Below are 24,797 nucleotides of genomic sequence, written 5' to 3' on the forward strand. Positions count from 1 at the left end.
GCCACTCTCCATATCAGCATTTACCACCCTTGTAGGCTAACTTGGTATTATTGAGTCTCTGGGTGCCTTTAAAGGTTTTGGAGAGGGGGGGTTGTCTGGTCTAAGGGCAGGGATGGGAGGTGCCTCCTGGGTGTAATGCTGATATGGAGAGTGGCCAGGAAAAGAGAATTATGGTAAGTATGAAACAATTCTTCCTTTTATCTGGGATAAATAAGAACAGAAGAAGAACAATTTCAGGGGGTTTTAACAACTCTTCAAACATGTTGAAATGTATTTTGCTTACTGACTACTGCTTGTCTTCTGAACATTAGCTACCAACTCTCATTGTGAAAACAATGACATTTTCTACATTCTGCAATGTATAGTGTTTATTCACTGACTCCGGGCAGTTACATCAGCATCTTTTGAATTTGTGAAATTCCATCACCCACTATCGCCCACTCTACAGATAAAGGGAACTTCACAAATGACCATGCTGAAGTCACAGGCAAAAAGTTATGATTCAGCCATGGAATTATAAATCTTCATATAACTGAATTTCACAGTGTGGGTACATCAAGGTTTAATCATTAGCACAAAATATTCCTTCCTGGAATGGAACTATTAAGAGCTAAAGGTGGCAATAGATGTTACAATTACGATCTTTCAAAGATTATTGTTTTTCAATACTAACTGTTACAGCTGAATTGTCAGATATACAGGTAGAAACAATAGAATTCTAGCTGTATCTGACAATTCAGCGGTAACAGTGGCTGATGTTCATGTGCCTTCAAAGGCTCTTGATCAAAATTTTCTGGCCAGCCCTATAGACGAGCCGACCGATATCCAAGTCTTCTGCCAATGACGGTTGCCTCGTCTCCAGCCACAGACGCACCGAATATGGTATGAAACAATTATTTTATTGTATTGTATGATATCATTGATGCGTCTATGACCACCTTAAGTGTATTCTTCTATACTTTATCTCCCGCAAGCTTCTATAAAGCCAAGCTTCTATAAAGCCACAAGTACATAAAGACCAAGTCAGAAGCTTATCAAGCTTATTATGGGGCTTGTGGGAGGTCTGACACCTTGATACAAAAATCTGCAGCAACCAATTGGGCAGGTTTTAAAATCCCATCAGATGAGGACTACACAGGACAGGGCTTCATAGTTCCATATTATGATCGAATAGTTGAAGACTATAGGTGGCCGAATTGAGTAAAGATCTGTTTGTTTGCTGAGTTCTCCAACAATGGAAACTTACCATGATAGGGCTGCAGTAGAGTCTTACGCAGAACCAATTTTTGAGACCCGGACCGAACCTGAACCTGTGACCTGAACTGCAACCCGCATATTTACCCACTTGGATCCGCTACCCGACCCCAGCCCGCAAACTGCCTTATCAAGCAACCCGATCCGCGACCCCACGACGACCATTAAACAGGTAGTACTCTTGCTGCAAACCAAAAGTGGGCGGAGACAGAAAAAAGTTTTGTAACATTTCAAAAGGAGTAAAATATAGACAATATAACATAAGAAATATAGATGAGACTTGCAAACTGACCCTCAACACGCATCTATACCCGCACCCGAAAATCTTACCCTCATCCCGCAGGGTACCACTTTTTTTGTGGGTAACCGAGGGTACTCAACCCACTGAAGGACTCGTCTGCAGAACTTCCATCCAATATGTTGCCTTATTTATCAATAAAAAATTTTGGTGCGGGAAAAGACTTGATAAAATCTTGAAAAAATATATACATTTTTGAAACCACTAATTATTTGGATTATTGGCCAAACCCAGCGCAGATCATGATATCTTCCATTTGTTAAAGGGACATCTGCCATTGACTTCTACATGACCTCGGCAGGTTTGAGATGGAGTATTTTCAAATTCTAACTTTAAGCAGCTTCTGGGTATACTAAACAAATTAGAGGTTTTTTTCCCCTTGAAAATTGTTTTTTTTCCCCTTTAAAACCCTGACCAGAAAAACATTGGATTTTAGTAAATAACCCTCTTAATGAAATGCTGCACATAATAATACACGCAAAGTCTATGTTTTAAATACAATAAAGTATGTCCACAAGAATGGTATTTAAGGTACTTTAAAAAATAACAGGATTTTTTTATTGATTCGAATAACATTTTCATTCTTTTCAAATTATTTTTTTGGGTTTACATCCCCTTTAAACCCATGAAATAACAAAATACAAGAAAAACTTGGGAAAAATCCTTTGTGAAGGGTCCCATCAGCATTGACCTTTAAGCAGTTATTAGAATACATACAGTATGTGATAAATTGACAGCATATGAGGCATATAGTCAAATTAATGAAAACGGCAAAGAAGTTGCATAAGAATTCCTTTTGTTTTTTAACAAAAGCTGCAGTCATCTAGAAATGACTTAACGCAAGCCAATTATACACAGCACTGAATCAAGCCTGCTAAAAAGAGAAGTATTCTGATGTCCTTAGGCCTGTGTACCAGGCACTGATGATCACCTCTTATTTGCTCAGAAATCAATTTTTAACTATCTTCTAACAGAGGCCCAGTGGTAAGGCCTGAAAGGCAGACTATAGTTTAAAGGACAACTTTAAAGTAAAATCAGTATTTACAGAATAACAGTAAATTAGGCATGAATGTGGGGCTTAAATACTGGTCTCTTATCTCTTCTATTAACAAAAACATATTAAAAGGGTTGTTCACCTTCCAAACACTTTTTCATTTCCGTTGTTTCCAGATCTATAATCAACTATTGTAGCTGCCTAAGAAATAATTCCAGATTCTACCATGTTAGTTAAGCATAAAAACGTTACTTTCACTATACGTATTTATTATTTGAATACTATCTGAACTGAAAAAGTTTTGGAACGTGAAGAGTCATGTTTTGATTCATGCCAGTAATGTTAAAATATTCGCCAATTAAGAGTTATGTAACCTTAGTGATTTCCAGGAATCATAAGCAGTAGTGATGTGTGGGTTTGGCCATCTTTAGGCTGACAGAAGCAGCATCAAGCCCACTAAGGCAGGTTGGTGTTGGCCTAGTTTGGATTGGTGCTGGTCTGCTTCAGTCTGCATCTGAGCCACCTGCCTTCCTGCATTGCTTTTCCAATGACTTCTCTCTCATTAGCAGAGTGACTTGGGGGGGGGGGTACAGTAAACCAAGATGAGATCTGGATTGATTGCTATCAATTAAAGAGTCAAACACATACGGTTTCATATCTGTCATCTTATACTGATTTAAGAGGCTTCTGGACAAATCTTTGGAACTCAAAGGGATCCGGAAAACTCTGAAAACCAATGAATTACTTAAACATATAACCAACTTTCCTTGTAGATATTTTCTTTCTTCCAGTTGATTGATTTATCATGCAACAAACAGCAATGTGTAAACCACAAATATTAACACTGTGAAAATAGAAACATTCTACTGTTTTGTCTAGTAGGTGCGGGTCTGATCAGGTTTCATTAGGAAAAGCAGCAAAAACACACCCTTGTAAAAGGATTTTAAGCATGTATCAGATCACAGTATAATAAAGCTGGCCATAGATGCAAAGATCCGATCGTTCGAATCCTTGAACGATCGGACTTCCCCATCTCCCGCCCTGCCACTAACCATTCAAATCAAATAAAGTAGTAAAAGAACAGATCAGCCGATGTTCTGCCCCTGACAGCAATCGTATGAAAGTTATGTCTGACAAAAGCTAGTGACAGTCTCCCACTGAATATCGTACAATCGGCAATACATGCAGAGATATTACCGGCAGCCGACAGACATCTTTTAACCTGTCCGATCGACCAAACGACCGATCTCCATCGGACGAAAAATGTCGGGACTCTCCACACACGGTCCGAAAATCGTAGGAATCCTGGATTCATTACTATGGGATTTTAAGATGTGTGTTTATCAATGAGTGAAAGATAGAGTTTATCATTTGACAAATACGCCTCTAAAACCCCATAGGAATGAATAGAATATGGTGGAATTTTACTGTGGTGAGCTCTAAGCTCACATTTAGATACATCTACCCCCATAGTGTACAGTACATACAGTATGTACAAACCATGTCCACTTGCAATCAACATGGGATTATCCAATGGCACATACTAGTAGAAAAATATATTGTTATATACTGTATTGTTATTATGACCTGTTACAGTCTACTGTAAATGGAATCTGTAATCACAATACATCAAGTCAAGGGTCAGAAGTGGTGCAAAGTACAAAAATGTGGCATTTACCACAATTTTTGTGTACTTTCCTCAGCATAGTAAATTAGCTTTTAGATCTTAATACTCATTATGCTATAAATACCAGGAAAGCCAGAAAAAAAGATAATTATACCTAACACTGGACCTTTGCCAAGCACTCTTCTGTAATGGCATCAAATGGTTACCTCCTAAAACATAACATTTGTCCTCCTTACCAGCTTTCAAAACAAGTGGGTTGAAAAATATTTTTTAAAAAGTCAAATAATACTTTAACATCTAATAATTTAGTTACAAGGGATGTTATGAACTTCAACATTACAAAACAAAAACACTGGGCCCTAACAAATAAGTGTTTTAGAATGGAACAGTGCCTTGCTCAAAAGTACATACAATTTAAGGGCGATGGCACACAGTAAGATGTGTTGTCTTTGTTTAAATCTGCACTAATGTGGGTGACAAATCTTCTGAAAATGCAGCTTCATTGCAAGAAAATGATAAGGAATGTATTTTCTGTGATAAAGACTTATCGATGTGAGTAATGTACTTTACTTGCAGCGTTTGAAATGCTAGTGAAGGGGATGGAGATTTGATGCCCATGGTATGCAGATTTAACTAGGCACAACAAATCTTACCATTTTACTAGAAGAGATGATAAAATAAAGGAAAGCAACATTAAAGTGTACCTGTTAGGCAAAAATATTGTCCCCAACCAAAGGTGTAGGCTAGGTTGGGGGTAACAAAAAACAAAAAAAAAATTGCCCACCGCCAGCGCTAAGACACCTGCACAGGGAGGGAGCTCCAGGTACAAACAACCATGTCTGACAGACGCATGCTGATAATGAGCGGATGTTGCAACTCATTCCTTCTGCGCATAGCGTGATGTCAGAAGCGAATTATGACTCCCCGGTGTGAGTGTCCTAGCGCTGACAGGGGGGCACTTTATAAAAAACTACTGTTACCCCCAACTGGAGTGGGGGCTCTATTAACCCGCATCTTGCTTGGGGATAATATTTTTGCCCAACATGTGCCCTTTAAGTTAGGCTGGATTTGTTGCAAGGTTACAAAGGCATGGGCCTAGGGCAGCATTGTAAATTGGTTACAAGCAATGGAGACAAGCAGGAGATTTGCAAGTTCTTTAAATCTCCTGCACACCAATCTCCAGTGCTAGTGATCTGGACCTGATGCATTAAAGGGGTGGTTCACCTTTAAGGTAAATTTGATTATGTTGAACAGCCAATTCTAAGCAACTTTTCAATTGGTTTTCATTATTTATTTTTTTATAGTTTTATAGTTATTTGCTTTTTCTTCTGACACTTTGCAGTTTTCAAATGGGCGTCACTGTCCCCCTTCTAAAAAACAAATGCTCTGTAAGGCTACAAATGTATCGTTATTGTTACTTTATATTACTGATACTTCTATTCAGCCCCTCTCCTATTCATATTCCAGTCTCTTATTCAAATCAGTGCATGGTTGCCAGGGTAATTTGCACCTTAGCAACCAGATTGCTTAAGATGCAAACTGAAGAGATGCTGAATAAAAAGCTAAATAACTTAAAAACCTTCAATAATACAAAATGAAAACCAATTGCAAATTATCTCAGAATATCACTCTCTACATCATACTAAAAGCTATCTCAAAGGTGAACAACCCCTTTAAGACGGGCACATGCTTGCATGCACAGGAAGGTGAGGGGGGGGCAATGAGCAGTGCCGGCCCAGGGGTGTCTGATTTGTATATCTGGGCCCTCATTAAGTTCAAATAACTACATCAAAATTATAAAGGTGGCTATGATGTCAAGGTTGATTGCCAACAACATGTGCCAGCATTAAGATACAGAGTTAATTAGGGGAAAATAATTGATGCCTGAAGAGAGGAACAATCTCAGAAATTACGACTCCTTATGCCAAGGAAAATAATTTGTCAGCAAAGAGGAACAGTAGTCACAAATCAAAGCTCACTCACAGGGAAATAAACAATTAAGGAGAAAAAAAACTGACTTATGTCTAAACATGGGACTCCTGATGTTGTCCAAAAACACTACATTATTTCCACCAAAATGAGAAAATAAATCACATGGTCTCCATCTTTGGCTTGCATCTCCATCACATACTTCTGCTGAAAGGAGGGTAAGCACTGATGGGTCGGTATTGCTGTGCAAGGCCTGGGTTTGTGCACGTACTCCTTGCCCAGGGTGTGGGCAGGAAGAAAGGAGCAAAGTGGCTGATGACACCCAACACTAAAAGTGTAGCACTGAAACCTGACAAACAAGAAAAGCTCAGAGGTTCTGTAAATTTCCCTGATAAACATCACAGAGCCATTTCAGATGTTGCCAAATTACAAACTACCTTTTGCTGTACTTTTACAGAATAGTTGATAAATACCAAAATACAACAGCCTCAACATTTAACGCATAACTGAATCTACATGACTGTTACACAGTCTTAACAAACACTGTATGTATTGAGCTTCACAAAGCTAGACTTTATGGTAAGGCTGCCATTCAGATACCATTTGTATGTGAAGCCAATGAATAACACATAAACGGATGTAAAAAGCATAACACCTGGATTCCGGAGCATTGTAAAACATGTATTTTGTTCTGAAAAATCATATTTCACCTTTAATATTTGTAGAAAGCTGAAAGGAAAATTTCAACCTACAATGTCTTTTGCCAACTATTACTACACTGAAAACATGGTGGTGGTTTCATAATGGTCTGCACAGCCATTTTGTTCATTGAGGCCCAGATACATTGTATAGTGAAATTTTGCTCTCCTATAATGATCTTATATTTCAAGATAAACAGTCATAAGTGGTTTCACTTATGTGTTCAAACTGCCTTCCACGGTCACCCCATTAATAAATCGCCCAGTGGCTGTGTGAAAGCCCAGTAGGATCATACTGCATCCTGATGCAGAAAGTTAGAAATGTAGGGTATTACCTATCCATAATACATGTTTTTCAGTCATTGTCTTCTTGTTAAAACCCAGTTGTGTTGGGTTGAACAGAAAAACTAGCATCTGTAAAGTACAAAGTATTCCTGGTTTATGATCTTTAAACTTTGTGCCCCATGTATCTCATTGTGCACAATACCTTCTTTTAAACTGTTACATTTATCAACCTAATAGAAGTTTTGCAAACTGAGATTGGAATGCCCTTTGCCTGTTGATCGTTCAGATTAGCAATGACTCTACTTACATAAAAAAATTTTTTGCCCTACCCTCCAATGTCAATGTATACAGCACTTATTAGTAGGTAGAGGTAACTACACCAGTTGCTATGCAGTGAAGCCAGTTGACAGCTGTGCTACAGGAGGAGCAATATAAGGGGAAGTGTGTCCTAAGGAGTGTATGTGACAACATAGTCTGGCATCAGATAAGGTGAGTTAGTCAGTAGTCATGGGGCAAAGGTTACAGGTTTTTATACGACTAGAAGATTACATTGCAGATCATTTTTTTCTGTACAAGTGAAAGTCTGTTCGTAAAGATTAAAAAAAAAATAATGTTATGAAAATATGGTCAGAATATTTTTTCTTGGTTGCTCATGCATAAAACTTACTAAGTAATCTACTTTCTTTTATTTACATTTATTTACAGGATAGCAGAACAGAGGGTCAGCTTGGCCTTATTTTTCAGATTCTTGTCATGTGAGCTACATTCATGTACTTATGTAGCTCACATCCCCACCTCACACAAAATAACATAGATCCACCTCTGTGCTTCACAATAGAGAGGGTCTGACTAGGCCAATGGGGAGAAAACCCCAGCGGGCAGTGAAACCCCAAAAGCACAGGCAAAATATTCTTGAGATTTGTGCAGCATTTAATCTAAGAGCCCCAATAAGGTTTAAATTCAGTCCTTAAACCTTAACAACACTTCAAATCAGATTTAAGAGCTTTAATGAGGCAGAAGCAACTATATTACTAAGAACAATACATTAGTTAATTTTGGATTGTATTTAACAGCTACAGTATTCTACAGCTATATGCCAGGTTCAATTAATATATAAGTTGTTTTAGGTTTGCCAATTGTTTTTAGTTTATGTAGTTTAACTTTGAGTTTGGCTAAGGGTTTTTCTTTCTTTCTTTGGGGCGACTAATCTCCCCGAACTGCTTCCCCGTGTCTTCCGTCTGTTTCAATGAAAACACGCCTGCGCCAATGCACTCGTGGGTAACTTCGGAAACCGAAGCACCGCAAATGCATTGGCTCAGGCATTTTTTCATTTAAGCCGACGGAAGACACGGGAAAACATGATTCTAAGCAACTTTTTGCACGTTTTTCTGTGGTTTATAAGGTATTAATACATATACTGCTATTGAATGCAGTGTCTGTCTGTAGCTTCCATCTGTACCTTCCATCTGTACCTTCCATGGTAACTCAGACTTCAGCTGATTAACAGTCTTGTCTTTACTGGGAACATTGTTTTGCAACATTTTGTAGAAAGTAACAACTAGGAGTTGAGCAAATTATGTTTTTTATAGCAATTTTTATTAATAAAAAAATATTTAATAACTTTAAAAGCACTGCAATTTAAAAAACAATGCATATTGGAACATTTCTTAAAATTAGTGTCACGGCCGGCACCCGATACCAGAACAAGTGCCAAGTACCCTGGTCTCGGCTCGGCTTCACCAGTAGTGTGATCACCGTTGGGCTTCGGGAGAGCCCTCAGCTTACTTGGGTGCCACCTGGACTTAACGAGGGGTGCAAGGCGAGATTGTTCTGGCTGGCAAAGGGGCACGGCTGTTAGCAAAGTCTTTTTGGGCCAAAGGTCACGGTACAAAGGATTAGGCAGAATCATAGTCAGGCAGATAGCAAGGATCGTCAAACAGGCAAAGGGTCAAAACCGGGTGATCAATCAAGGGGTTAAACAGAAGAGTAGTCGTAAGCAGGCAAAGGTCAAGATTCAGAAGTCAGAATAGTCAAATAGCCAGGCAGGGGTCACAACAGGAATCAAACAGGTTCAGAAGAAAGCAGACAAATAGCACAAGGCTCAGGAGCACCAGGAATACAATCCTATCACGGGCAATGACAAACAGTGGGAATGCCCCTTTAATACTTTTAAATTTGGCGCCATTGCGCGCTGGCGCCTTTACACCCGGAAGTGCGCGTGCGCGCACTAAGAAGGAGCCGGCGCAAGAAGAGGAGCGGCAGGCGTCCCTGCCGTCCCCCACTAGACTACCAGGGTGAGACTTTGTTACAATTAGGTTTTCTTTTATTAAGCAAATTATTATTTTTGGGTTGACATGCCCTTAAATCATAAAGGATATTTGTTGCTATGCTTTTAAACTGCTACATAAAAGTAGTTTAATCTTTACACAAATAACACTGTGATCATGAACCGCATTGCTTTCAGGTTTGCGTATTAAAATGATCAAGCACAATTTATTTGAGTAAATCTGTAAGTAAAGGTGAAGTGACCGCGCTTGTACCGCTATCTAAGCAGCACCTCTGATATAAGGATCCACTGGTCCACTTAGAAATTCAGAATTCAAATGAGGTAGGGTGCGCTATGGCAGCAGTGTAACGATCCTACAATCTGAAACGAAACAAGATTTCCAATAGTGCAGCGAGCCTGTACACGGAAAGATATAGACTAGCTACAAAAGCTACTCACAAATTTATAGCGGTATTAATGCCATATAAGGTTTCACAGCCCCATAGCGGAAAGCAGATCTCCTTCCAAATAATACCTAAGGAAAAAGAGAACTCCACATGGTGTAGTAAAATAGGTAAAGTGTTAGGACTGCGTTAAACAGTCCGCGCTTACCCTTTAAACTTGTGACAGTAGCGTAAGTAGGTAGCGATGATCCGGTCGTCGGTCAGGGGCACTGTAGGAACCGGCTTTTTCCTACAGTGCCCCTGACCGACGACCGGATCATCGCTACCTACTTACGCTACTGTCACAAGTTTAAAGGGTAAGCGCGGACTGTTTAACGCAGTCCTAACACTTTACCTATTTTACTACACCATGTGGAGTTCTCTTTTTCCTTAGGTATTATTTGGAAGGAGATCTGCTTTCCGCTATGGGGCTGTGAAACCTTATATGGCATTAATACCGCTATAAATTTGTGAGTAGCTTTTGTAGCTAGTCTATATCTTTCCGTGTACAGGCTCGCTGCACTATTGGAAATCTTGTTTCGTTTCAGATTGTAGGATCGTTACACTGCTGCCATAGCGCACCCTACCTCATTTGAATTCACAATTTATTTGAACAACTAGTTACACATTGCTACAACTACTAGACAATTTCATGTTCATTGTGTGCTGCAGGCCCTAAAAACCTTGTTTATACACCTAAAAATGTATCCAGTAACTAAGAATATATAAATAATATATAAAAAAGCCTGTAGTCATTGGTACAGCGTGATAAGGGATCCAAGTGACAGTATAGTTCAAGCTGAGCATCACAACCTGGAAATGGAAGGGTAAAGGAGAACAAAAACCTAAAACACATATTTTAATATTTCAAGATAAAAAAAAATATACCATAAGACCTTATATTTCTCCAGGGTTCATAAATGCATTCTTTTATAAAATATTTAGTGTTTTTTCTATAATAACAAAATCATGTTTTCATCACGCGATTAGCCACAGTAACCATGCAAGTGTCAACTTAGCACAACATACTATAGGTAGAGTAATAGAATCCATGGTAAGCAAGCTACAGTGGGTAGACACTTGTTTCCATCTTTTATTAAGGCGAATCACAGCAGACATAACACCAATATGTTGGTGTCCTAAGGTTTAGCTACTACAAGAGGAAAAAAGATAATAGGATTATGGTAATTGTATTCTCATTAGGAAATTCCATCTAAAGGAGTTGCTTGGGCGAGTGGGGAAATATTTTCAAGATTGGCTAGCCAAGTCCCAGAGACTATTGGATAAACTACCTCACACATGCCATGCTGGTCTTTAAAGGGGTCTCGTCACCCAAAAAAAATATTCAAAATCCTATTTTATCACATTAGTCAAGCAAAATAAACTTTAATTACACTATATAAATTATTTGAATCTTGCTTCCTTCAGATTTTGGGAGACTGGAGCGACACATGGGTTTTACTACCAGCGATTCACATTATTTCCTATGGGAAAGCTTTTTACTGGAGAGTGCAGGAGATTAGTTGCCCAGAGAAGCAGCGATTTATCGCTAGCGATTAATCTCCTGGTGTGTGTCTCTGCCCTTAGTTCCAAAGCCACGACAATCTTTTGTGTTCTGTGAAAGATAGCTATAAATAATTCTGACAGATACCATGAAGGTAATTTTCTGAAACCGGTGGTGTGCTTAAACTGAACACCTATTCCATGAACAAACACTCCTTAGAATAAAATTCTTTAGAAGGTTAGAGGTTACCATGCCTAGAAAACACCATGTTAGGGAATGCTACTAGTTTTGTCTACCTGCGTTTTCTGATGCGCTCCCATCAGCTCTATGAACAGCTCTATGTAACACTAGTCTTTCTGTCTAACTAGTAGCATCCCCTAACAGGGTGCAAGCAGGTGATGTATCTTCATGCTGTGCCATTAAGATATACATAAAAGGAAACATTTGTCTTCATTGGCTAAATTTATAACATACATATCTTTATATATATTTATATAGCGCTACTTGTATACAAAGCACTGTCATTTTTAAAGGGCAATGACAGATAGGGCATGTTGTCACCCACTGGAAATCTCCTCTCCTGTGGGTGACAAAGTGAAAATGATACTTGCCATTCCAGATCCATTGGAATTGCTGCATGCAAATACTTTGCATGTAGTGACCCCTGGTAATTGCACTAGAATGTGGAAGTAATGAATTTTGTACAATTACCCGGGAACAACACAGTTCCCAGTGTGGTGGAAGGGATATCTGGATGTGGAGTGTGGTGCGAACGGAAAGATGAACCCGGACCGGTGAATTTTTTTTGTATAAATACATGTGTGGTTAAGTAGTTGCTTGAGAAAGACAAAGAGATGGACGTCAGCAATATTTTGTGACAGAAAAAGCTATCGGTTTTGATTTTAATAATTAGAAGGGTTAAAGGAAGAGTATAAAAATGACCCCATGGCAGGGTACTAAACCAACAGGGTTAATTAGCATCAATAGTTATTTTAAAAGGAGAAAAGGGGCTATATTAAGGTGGAAAGATGATCAGTTATGTTTTTAACAGGTTTAGTATGATGTGGCATTGATTCATGTACATGGTACGGTCTTTTTATTACAGGGAAAATAAAAAAATAATTGGTCACAAATGAAGGTTTGTTTAAAGGGGAACTATTGTGAAAATGAAAATTTAATATAAGCTGCAGCATACTGAAATAAGAAGTTTCCTAAAAATAATTCTGTACAATTTCTGAAATAATTAAGTTTATCTTTACTATTCCTCTCTCAGCATCTGTTTCTCTTCATTCTCTCTTCATGCAGGAGCTGGGTGTCAGATATTCATTGACAGATAGATAAAATATATCTTATAGGGGGGCTCCTTTTGCCTAGAGGATGTATTAGAGCTCATTCTATTAAAATCACCAGACTTCATGTCTCTCTACATGCAGAATTTGTGCTCAGAGAGGGATAGTGAACATAAACTTGATTATTTTAGAAACAATACAGAAACAAATATTTAATTGATTGTATTTAGAAAGTTTCTTATTTCAGCATTAGAAAGCTTATATTTCATTTTCATTTTCGCGATAGCTCCACTTTAAATAGTACATATTGAAAAATTGCATTGTCCTATTTTGTAACTGTATACTGTTTATACATTTATAGAATGAGGTTCCAAATGTGACCATTGTGTGAAATTCCCTCTAAATTTACACATGAACTAAATATAATGGAATTTAGCTTTTAATTTCCTAAAAAAACAACAAAGTATATCAAGTGCATTCAATAAGATTGAATCATATCTGAATTGAAAGATTTCTCTTTTAGAAGCTGGAGAATGTGTTGCAACCATAATTTCACTGCAGGACACATTATTCAATCAAAAATGTGACACAACAAAAACAAAGTAATCAAAACAGATTGCTCAAACACAATATATTTTTTATGTGGTTATGCCATCTGGTTAAGTGCAACTGTCTAGCCATACAGAGACTGAGATTCAGGACCTTGACTTTTCAGTGTACAAGTTAATCAGTCAGTCATTTAAACATTTTGGCCAAACTATTGTCCAAATTTCACTGATCAACCTGCAAGGCCATCAGTTTGAATACAACTGGGTTTTAACTGGCTAAAAGTTGAGACGCCTACAGATGGCAATCTTAGACCTTACCTGGAAAATAAATGAAGTTGAATTATCTGAAGAAAATCTGTGAGCACAGTTACACGCAAAAGCATATCTTTATCAGAATGTGATATTAAGAACATGCTACAAGAAAAAGGTTGTGTACTACATTCCAAAATAAACATATTTAAATTCTAGCAGAAATATCATGGCCACAAATCAATTGTGCAAACGCTAGCAGAAAGTCTTTAGAGGTCAATGCAAAATTACATCTGCCTTAAACATTAGGGGGCCCATTAACGAACAATCAAATTGGGATTTTTTCCACGAATCTCTGAAATTTTGTGGTTTTCCTAAAATCTCTAAAATTTCGAAATTTATTAAGTGTAGAAACCTCGAAAACCACTAATGCCAAACTTTGCCAAGTTGTCGAGGTCCTATAAAAATCAATGAGAGCTGTGCTGACCTTGTTGGAATCAATAATTATTTGAATCAATTTTTACTTTTGTTTCATTATAAATTGTCCAGAAAAACAGAATAAATCGTTCATTTACTTAGGGTCGAATATCGAGGGTTATTTAACCCTCGATATTCAACCGTCGAAGTAAAATCCTTCAACTTCGAATATCAAAGTGGAAGGATTTACCGCATTTCCTTCGTTCGTATAATCGAAGGAAAAATCGAATGGTCGAATAGTCGAATGATTTTTAGTTCGAATCGTTTGATTCAAAGTCTTAGTCGAAGGTCGAAGTAGCCAATTCGATGGTCGAAGTAGCCAAAAAAATACTATGAAATTCGAAGTATTTTTTATTCTATTCCTTCACTCAAGCTAAGTGAATGTGCCCCGTTGTGTATTATAGTTAATGTGAACAATTTTCTGGGAAATTATGTTTTATATTTAGGCTACATGGGCATAACAAAACTCAAAAGGCAGACGGCACATCTGAAATGGGGTTTATGGGAGTTCCTGCTGGAAAAACCTAACGCGTTTCGGGAGTTATCCCTTAGTACCTATGACTAAGGGATAACTCCCGAAACGCGTTAGGTTTTTCCAGCAGGAACTCCCATAAACCCCATTTCAGATGTGCCGTCTGCCTTTTGAGTTTTGTTACGTTCACAGTGGGGACACTGTCTGACTGAGCACCTGGTTTGAGGGGAGAGCGGCGAGCAGTTGCGGTCCTTTTTTTGCTTTTTTATCTACATGGGAATAAAACCATTAAATGGTTTAGAGATTTCCTGTACATTCATATATAATACAGGCATGGGATCCATTATCTGGAAACCTGTTATGCAGAAAGCTCCAAATTATGAAAAGGCTGTCTCCCATAGGGGCAAATTCACTAAAGTGCGAAACGGCTAACGCTAGGGCAAATTCGCCAGCGTGACATCATTTAGTTATTTCGCCAACTTACTTCGCTAGCGAAGTGGACCTACTCTAGCGCTACTTCGCACCCTTCTGCCAGGCGAAGTTGCGCTATGGTGAAGGGACGTAACTACGTAACTTAGTGAATTGGCGGTACCCTGGCAAAACTTCGACTGGTGAAGTGCCGCAAAGCCAACGCTAGCACAACTTCAAAGGTAAGTAAATTTGCCCCATAGACTCCATTTTTTCCAAATAATACATTTTAAAAATGATTTCCTTTTTTCTCTGTAATAATAAAAGAGTACCTCTTATTTGATCCAAACTAACATAGGCAAAACCAGCCTATTGGGTTCATTTAATGTTTATATGATTTTCAATTAGACTTCAGGTATAAAGATTACAGAAATATTTATCTGGAAAACCCCACGTCCTAAGCATTCTGGATAACAGGTCCTATAACTGTATTTGTATAATGTACTGTTTTCTTCTCCTGCATGTTTTTGCCTATTTATAAATTACCCATCTAATCCTACAGGGTTAAATCTTTTTAAAGGCTTTAGGCAGTTTGCTCTATGATAGAGTTGCTCCAAATATGGATTCAATGCTGCCCATTGCTGTGTATTCACTCACACTATGGAATAGAGAAAAAGGAAATCATTTTGTAAAATTTGAATACTTTAATTAAAATCGAGTCTATGGGATATAGCCCGTAATTCAGAGCATTCTGGATAACGGGTTTCCAGATAAAGGATCCTATACCTGTACAACGATTTAGAGAAGCTTCTCTCAAAATACTTTTTTCCAGTTATTGTCATAATAATGGGCCTTCATTTTTTCCTTAGCGTCTCTGCATGTCTTCACCTCATCAGAGGAACCATGATTGCTCTAATGTAGATGATAAAAAACAAATCTGCAGCATTAATAAATGAGTACTTTTAGAGAAAGATAATCTGTGTGTTAGGCTTACCTATAGAGAGTGACTATTTCTATAAAAGCAAAAGTAAGAAATTATTTGTTACTGCACAGGTATGGGACCTGTTATCCAGAATGCTCGGGACCTGGGGTTTTCAGGATAAGGGGTCTTATTTAGTACTTTAAATAAACGTATTTGGTATACTTTAAATCAACGAAAAAAACATTTAAACATTAAATAAACCCAACAGAATATTTTTGCCTCCAAGGAAGATTAAAAATAACTTAGTTGGAATCAAGTTCAAGGTATTGTTTTATTATTACAGAGAAAAAGGAAATATTGTTTAAAAATTAGAATTATTTGATGAAAAATGTAGTCTATGGGAGATGGCCTTCCTGTAATTTGGAACTTTCTGGATAATGGGTTTCCAGATAATGGATCCCATGCCTGTAGTAAGTTTTGTTGCAGAAAAGTACAGACAACTGCAGCTCCAATGACCTACCCACAGAAAGTAATGAGATATACAATTTGCAGCAGTATTAGGTGCCTATGATACCATTACATACAGTCAAATATGACGTAAAGTGTAACAAAATAGATATACAGCATCTAGGTTAGTGAATGTGTATTTGATTGGGTTAGTGACCTCATGGGCAAAAATAGTATGCCTGCAGGGTCAATCGACTGACAGAGAGTTCATGACAGGAAAGAGAACATCAAGAGTGAAAGCAGAAGCTCAGCCTGTGACTGTCACAAATTTACATAGTGTTGCAATGAGGGATGACGCTGAAAAATTCCACTAATAAATAATTTATTTAGATTTTGCATCAACAAAAATCGAATACAGGTATGGGATCTGTTATCCGGAACCCCAACTAAGATATAATTAATCCTTATTGGAAGCAAAACCAGCCTATTGGGTTTATTTAATGTTTACATGATTTTTTAGCAGACTTAAGGTGTGAAGATCCAAATTACGGAAAGACATGTTATCCGGAAAGCCCCAGGTCCTGAGCATTTTGGATAACTGTAATTGCAACGAAGCATTATGAAGAAATCAAAGGTTTTTATTCTTTTATTTAAAGGAATATGAAGATTATGTTTATTATTCCTGATTAAACAGGAGAAGAATGAATGAAAACTTGATAAACCTGCTTTAGAAAAACCTGGAACAGCAGACCCATTGCATTACCCTGCAACAGGGTGAAAAACTTTTAAGTAAAAGAAACAATGCCAGCAAATCATTCCAACTTTTTCTACCCAAGAGGCATCATATAACTAGATAAACAAGGTATATTAAATGTTTGGCCCTCATACTGACTATAACTATATAGCACTAACTTAAAGTGGACCTGTCACCCAGACACAAAAATCTGTATAATAAAAGTCCTTTTCAAATTAAACATGAAATCCAATTACTATTTTTTATTAAAGCATTCATACTTGTTTTAAGCTCATTTAAAAATCTCAGCTGTCAATCAAATATTGTCTGTCACTCCTCTATGACCTGGGCATAGAGAGGCGAGGCAGACAATTACTTTCACTTTCCATTCAGCACTTCCTAGATGTCACTGCTCTCCACATATGCCCCAGTTCTCATCACCATTTAATTGTGTAACCAGGGCATGGGGATGGACATCAGGTCCCCCATTCTGGTGCACAAACAGGATTCTGAGATGATGCAAGGCTTGCCTTAATAACAGTGTGCACAAAATGGCTCCTGCCTGCTCGCCATAATTATTAATTCTCAGACTGAAGGAAGCAAGATTCAAATAATTTATTTAGTGTAATTAAAGTTAATTTTGCTTAACTAATGTGATAAAATAGGATTTTGAATAATTTTTTGGGGTGATGGGTCCCCTTTAATTTATTTATTTCTATCAAATTTTAAGCAAATGGCAAAGCTGGTGCATCACATAACTCAATTTCAAAACTTGATTTACTGTTAATAAATGTATTTACATTAACTGGATGCAGAAATGAAACAGCAGGGCTGCCTGGTATATATAGAAACCAAGAACAGAAGAAACTATGGCCACACCTCTCTGCTGTTATCAGATATATTACACATCTCTAGGTTAATGTTACAGCAAAAAAAATCTGAAAAAATTACATTCCTGCAAATCGGACTAGGTTGGTTGACTTATTTGGACTGAGTTGATTGACAAGTACTGTAAACCAGTCTGCTTCTTGTCCTGAGACTTCCAACCCAACAATGCAAAATATCCTTAAAGGGATACTGTCATGGGAAAAAATTTTTTTCCAAAATGAATCAGTTAATAGTGCTGCTCCAGCAGAATTCTGCACTGAAATCCATTTCTCAAAAGAGCAAACAGATTTTTTTATATTAAGTTTTGAAATCTGACATGGGGCTAGACATTTTGTCAATTTCCCAGCTGCCCTTGGTCATGTGACTTGTGCCTGCACTTTAGTACAGAAATGCTTTCTGGCAGGCTGCTGTTTTTCCTTCTCAATGTAACTGAATGTGTCTCAGTGGGACATGGGTTTTTACTATTGAGTGCTGTTCTTAGATCTACCAGGCAGCTGTTACCTTGTGTTAAGGAGCTGCTATCTGGTTACCTTCCCATTGTTCTTTTGTTTGGCTACTGGGGGGAGAAAAGGGAGGGGGTGATATTACTTCAACTTGCAGTACAGCAGTAAAGAGTGACTGAAGTTTATCAGAGCACAAGTCACATGACTTGGGGCAGCTGGGAAATTGACATGTCTAGCCCCATGTCAATTTTCAAAATTGAATATAAAAAAATCTGTTTGCTCTTTTGAGAAATGGATTTCAGTGCAGAATTCTGCTGGAGCAGCACTATTAACTGATTCATTTAGAAAAAAATGTTTTTAAAGAGATAGTCTGCCTTTAAAGGAACAATCAAAAAATACAAGTGATTTAAAGTAACACAAATATAATGCAGTGATAACCTGTACTGGTAAAAGTAGTGTGTTTGTTTCAGAAACACTATTATTGTTTATATAAATAAGCTGCTGTGTAGCAATGGTGACAGCCATTCAAAGGAGAAAAAGCTCAGGTTACACAGCAGATAGCAGATAAGGTCTGTAGAACATAATGGTGTCATCTGATATGCACTATTTAACCTGTGCCATATAGACTTTTTTCAATTTCCGCCATTGCTACACAGCAGCTTGTTTATATGAACTATAGTTTTGTTTCTGAAGCAAACAAACATTATTTTTACCAGTGTAGGGCAACACTACATGATATTTTCATTACTTTAAAACACTTTTGTTTTTGGTGTTACTGTTCCTTTAAGTTAACAAATGTTATAAAATTACCTATTCCTAGCAACTTTTTAACTGGTCTTAATTTTTCATTGCTTATAGTTTCTAAATTATTTATTATGGCTCTTAAAATAGAGGTCACTGACATGGCAGACAGAAAATGGTTGCTCTGTGTGGCTACAATTTTATTGTTATTGCTATATTTATAATTTTTCTTTGTATTCAGTTGCCCTGCTATTCATATTCCAGTGTCTAATTTGACTTACTGCCTGGTTGTTAGTATAAATTAAGCCCTAGCCACCAGATAGTTGCTGAAATTCCAAATCAGAGAACTGCTTAAAAGAAAGCAAAAAAACTCAAAAAACACAAAAAAACACAAAAACAAAAATGAAGACCAATTGTATAATGTATAGAATATCACTACTAACATACCAAGTGGTTTATTTACTAAAATCCAAACTTTGACCAAAATCCTGTGCCCATTTTTACTGTACTTAATACATTTACTTGCAAAAATCTGGTGTGGGAAAATACTTGATAAAAATGTTAAAAAAAAAATCAGAATTGTACGATTTTTACGTATTTACCCCGATTTTTTTGAGGGGGATTATCACCTGAAAACCACAAATGAATCGGATTATTGTGCGAAACCCAGTGCAGATCATGATATCTTCCAATTGTAAACGTAACATCTGCCACTGACTTCTACATGACCCCAGCAGGTTTGAAATGGAGTACTCCTTTTTTAGGACTTTTAGCAGAGTTTTTTTCTATGAAAAAATTGTGTTTTCCCCTAGAAAAAAATCGGACTTTAATAAACCCCCTAAAAGTTAAGTTAAAGTTAGACTACCCCTATAAAAAAACATTTTTCTTTCAACTCATCATGTGATACCACACCATGGGATACTGCTATAAATCTGCCACGTGATAATAGGCCCAGCTCAATCACAAAACTAATTTTGGTCCAAAAGGCCAGTAATAAAATAATTTAATTATTTTGTTTAAATAACCTTAATTGTGCTTGAAGAAATGTACTAGCCCATAGTGACATTTGCTCTCTATGACAGGGGTCAGCATCTTTACTATCAAAAGAGCCATTTTGCCCCCTCTTCCACTAAAGAAAATAGTCTGGAGCCGCAAAACATAAAACAGATTATAAACATTTAAAAGTTTTAACCTTTTTTTCAATTTTAACTGTTACAAAAACAGAATACAACAAACAGAAGTGCAGTGTGCGTGTGTAGGCCTACTTTGAAATAAATTAAACACTGAATAGCGAGTTAGAGTTTGTGACCGCAGTAAGGACGATGATGAATCATCTTGCTGAGGCTCGGTCTTGTCTGTCACTCCTGGGATGTCTATACAGCCCTCGCACCTGCTGGCGGCTTCCTGAGTGTGCGACTGCGGTAAGCTAACCGTTAACTTACCCTGGTCACACACTCAAGCAGCCGCCAGCAGGTACGAGGGCTGTATAGCCAACCTCATAGGCAAAGCTGCAAGACCGAGCCGCAGCAAGCGGGATTAAGAGCCGCATGAGGCTCCAGAGCCTCAGGTTGCCTACCCCTGCTCTACGAAAATGTGCTGGTGTTAATTACCACTCTTGCCTGTACAGCATATTTTGAATATTGAATATTATATTGTTGATTTGCATGTTCCATTTCCTTGGCTGGAAAGTGCTGTCAACAATTCATACAATTATTCAGTATCTTAATGCACATTTGTAATCATTATTATTCTGGTATCAAGTAACTCTATTTGAGAGTAGCCTCACAGAATGAGTCTAATGTGATAGCAGGTGGATTGTAGTCCTTTAGGTAAATGTCCCTGTGCCCCAAACTACTTTGTCATGTTTCTGCACCTGGAGCAATTATATTGACCTTGGTGAAGGCACATGGAGTGGATTTTGGCACCAAATTGCATACGCCAGTGTTTCTGCATCAAAATCTGCTTCCTGACACAGGTACAGGCACATCACAAATTAGGAAATGTAGGGGTATTTTTCCATAGACCCGAGAATCCACCTGGTAATACACTGTCTAAACGTTAACATGCCTGAGGGTCAGACATGGGCGGCATGTAACAATTTTTACAAAACAAACTCATTTTTTTACATTTATCTACATTCTATCTTCTGATGCTGGGGGGGCAGGAAAAATTAAATTTTCCAAGCATCATCCAACTCTCATATGTACCCACAATTCCAGGTCACCAATGTTCCTATCAATAGAAAGCAACTGTGAGTGTTCTGCTGCCCACCCATAGAGTTAGCAATTCGCTGGGTAACAGAGCACCTCAAATCACTACTTGTCATTGCCCTTACCCAGTCTTAAGTTGTCCATGGCCAGATTTGCTTGTTTGGAGAGGCTGCCAAACATGTGGATCCTGGCATGAGTTGGCCACCACATTCTGGGAGTCCAATCATCCACTGAGGCATACAAAGACCGATGGGGCAAGGACCACATCAACATATCAATGTGCTTTTTGTCCAACAGAATGTTCAAACCTGCCTGATTGATATTTTTGATTTTCAGCCAGATATCAGTTGGGAGGCCATTGATGGGCCTCATACATGGGCAGATAAGCTGCTCACTTGGTCTAAAAGGGCCAAACCGGCAGTTTCAATCTGCTATGTATGGCCATCTTTAGACAAAGAGAGTCACCATTCTATACCAAATAGCTCATTTAAAAATAAGTGCTACATTTAGAGAAACACATTTTTTGTGTGTTCACTATGACCATATGCAAAAAACTTCTCTTCCAAAGGGACAGTAACCAGTTCAATGATAAAAAATATGGCCCTGCATATCTTGGAGCTTCATCTCTTCTACTTTCATGTTAGCATATATCGTTCTTTTGGCCAGGGAATGCCATAATACTGTTCAAGGACCATCCTCTTGCCAAAACAAAGGTCAAAAACTACTTTTTGTATGCAAAATGTTTCCCTCCGCCCATTCTATCTCACCAGTCCAATTTCAACATTCCCTTGAGTACACCTAAATGCATCAAAACATGAGGCCAGCGGTTTTCAAAGGCACCGAGCCTAATACTTTTACCCGAATAACACATGCCTACCATCTGACCAATCAGCTTGTACCATGCTATAGTATAACAAAATACATAGCAGGCATTGTGGCAAAGGACAAAACATATACCAAAGGGTATACACCCCTAGTGTGCTGTTTGTGGCATTTTATTAAACACAGGAAATTTGCCATTTCACCTTTCACAGTAGTGGTACCAGCCTTCATTTGTCTCAACTAATTTCTTAGTTATTACAATGAATGGTGACGTTGGATCCATGGCTACTGAACAGTGCATTGTGGCAAAACATATTCAATAGTCAATTTTCAATAATACTAAGCTTTTTTGCCAATAAACCAAGACTAATAGCAAACAGGGCTCTGTCTCAGCTTCTCTCAACCTCTGTTTTTGCCACAGGCAGAAAGAAGTTGATGTGCTCCCATCTGCTTGTTCATGTCTCAGCACTACCAGGCACGATGTCACTTGTGTGCAGACACACAGAGCAGATATAGATGTGAAACTGCATACTTTCACATTTTCACACTGATATCAGCTCCCTGTAGAGGAGAAAAGGTAAGGCAGTGTTCTGTGGGCCATTAGCCTCAACTCACATGTCTTACTATCTGACCAATAAGGGCATAGCTGCAAAGAAGAAAACATACATGTAGGGGGTCTTCAAGGGTGATGAGATGGGTTATGCAGTCATTTTGGCAGCAACATTTATAAGTGGTAATTACCTGTAATTTTAATAGTGCAATTCCTTTTTACTGCTTAATAGCTAATCTTTGAGCCACATACCTTTAACCCCACTCCGTATTTTTCATATACAAATTCTGAAATTCACGTGCCTCCACCTGTCACTGTTTAATCTCCTTCACCTTGATCTTTAACTCAGCACCCACATACCTACTCTTATCTAATTACCTGCTTCAGATCTGTTTCCTGTCAATCCTTACTGCTCACTCTACTGCTCTTTATCTCTGACAGTGGATTTACAATAAAAGAGGGTAAACTGATTGATCCTCAGTTATTCCCACAGGTTCAGCTGTGATTAGCAGTTTTACATTTATAGCTCACATATTCATTCTGAAAAATAGTTCACGTGATCTACGAGTCTAATGCTCATTTATACCTTAGGTTCTTACTGACACGCCCCAAAAGGTGTTCCTTTGCTATCTTCTGGATGACATCAGCTGGTTCCAACAGGTACCTGTTACCCTCTGTTAATCACAAACTCATGCAACATTAGTGTCTTCCCATAAACCCCGACACTATTGCTTTCTCCCCTCACTTAAAGGGCTTGTTCATCTTCAAATTAACTTTTAGTATGATGTAGAGTGTGATATTCTGCAATTGGTTTTCATTTTGTATTATTTGTGGTTTTTATTTAGTTATTTAGCTTTTTATTCAGCAGCTCTCCAGTTTGCTGTTTCAGCAATTGAGTTGCTAGGGTACAAATTAGCCTAGAAACCATGGTCTGATTTGAATAAGAGACTGGAATATGAATAGGAGAGGACCTGAATAGAAAGATGAATAATAGAAAGTAGCAATAACAATAAATGTGTAGCTTTGCAGAGCATTTGTTTTTAGATGGGGTCAGTGACCCCATTTTAAAACTGAGAAAAATCCAAAGAAAAAGGCAAATAACTCAAAAACTAAATAATGATGAAGACCAATTACAAAGTTGCTTAGAAATGGGCATTCTATAACATACTAAAAGTTACCTTAAAGGTGAACCACCCCTTTAATAGCCATGTAAATAACAACTGTGAACACAGGTGTAGGCTAACTATCAGCCATTGTATCCATTCACTTGCACACCCCATATCCTATGGTAACTTCCCAGAACTAAAAGTATGGATTGAAAACATGAAAATAATAATGTAATATCAACTTTATCATATAAATAAGAAACTTACTTACATTTTTAAACACAAAAAATTATTTGGCTGCAGTGCAATTCATAATGTGCAGCAGCAAAAACTTTGAATGCATATGTGTACAGCTTAGAGGGAACATGCATCGTTGTTCTGAACTCATTTTGCCTGTATGGGTCATGGTCCAATGCTGCCTGCCAACTGAATAGAGCTAGGTATAGGTATGGGATCCTTTATCCAGACAGCTGTTATTCAGAAAGCTCCAAATTATGGGAAGGTCATCTCCTAAAGACTTCATTGCAAGCAAATAATTCCAATTTGCAAAAACTTTTTTTTTCCCGCTGGAATAATAAAACAGTAACTTTTACTTGATCCCCGATTATGATATCATAAATACTTATAGGAAGCAAAACAATTTTAGTGGGTTTATTCAACATAATGTTTTAGTAAAGTATGGAGATCCAAATTATGGCGAGATCCCTTATCTGGTAAAACCCCAGGTCCCGAGGATTTTGGATAATAGTTTCCATATTTGTACCTACATATTGTACAATGGATTGGACTGGGCCAGTGGAACCCCCGGGAGAAATCCCATTAGGCCCTGCCACTACTGACTGTCTGTGATCTGAAGGATGGGAGGAGCCACTTGCTGCTGGCCTGAACTTAGCAGCACCCAGCAGAAGGAATAGGTATGGGCCAGGATGGGGAGAGGTTCCTGGGTCCTTGGGGTGTTGTCTCAGATACCCCAGTCCAACACTGATAACATATCCTGTGAGACTGCACACATGTACCCACAAGCTTCTGAAGAATTCCACAAAGGAACTATAAGCAAAATATTCATAAAGTGCCTAGCAAAAAGTGTATTCTACAATTGTAAGTTTTAGCAGGAGAATAATGAGAGGGAAGGCAGACCTTGTAAATAGCAGAAGGTGGTGGAACACTGTTGGACAAGCAGTGACAATATGAGTC

The 24,797-nt window shown here is 38.0% G+C and overlaps 1 protein-coding gene across 1 annotated transcript in view; it reads right to left on the minus strand.

Annotated features, from left to right (window-relative positions):
- The window catches only part of fa2h.S (fatty acid 2-hydroxylase S homeolog), a 43,079-nt gene that overhangs the window by 17,408 nt on the left and 874 nt on the right, over positions 1 to 24,797 (minus strand). The gene's annotated exons all lie outside the window — the stretch shown is intronic.

Source organism: Xenopus laevis, chromosome 4S (genome assembly GCF_017654675.1).
Source record: "Xenopus laevis strain J_2021 chromosome 4S, Xenopus_laevis_v10.1, whole genome shotgun sequence".
Classification (NCBI taxonomy): Eukaryota; Metazoa; Chordata; class Amphibia; order Anura; family Pipidae; genus Xenopus; species Xenopus laevis.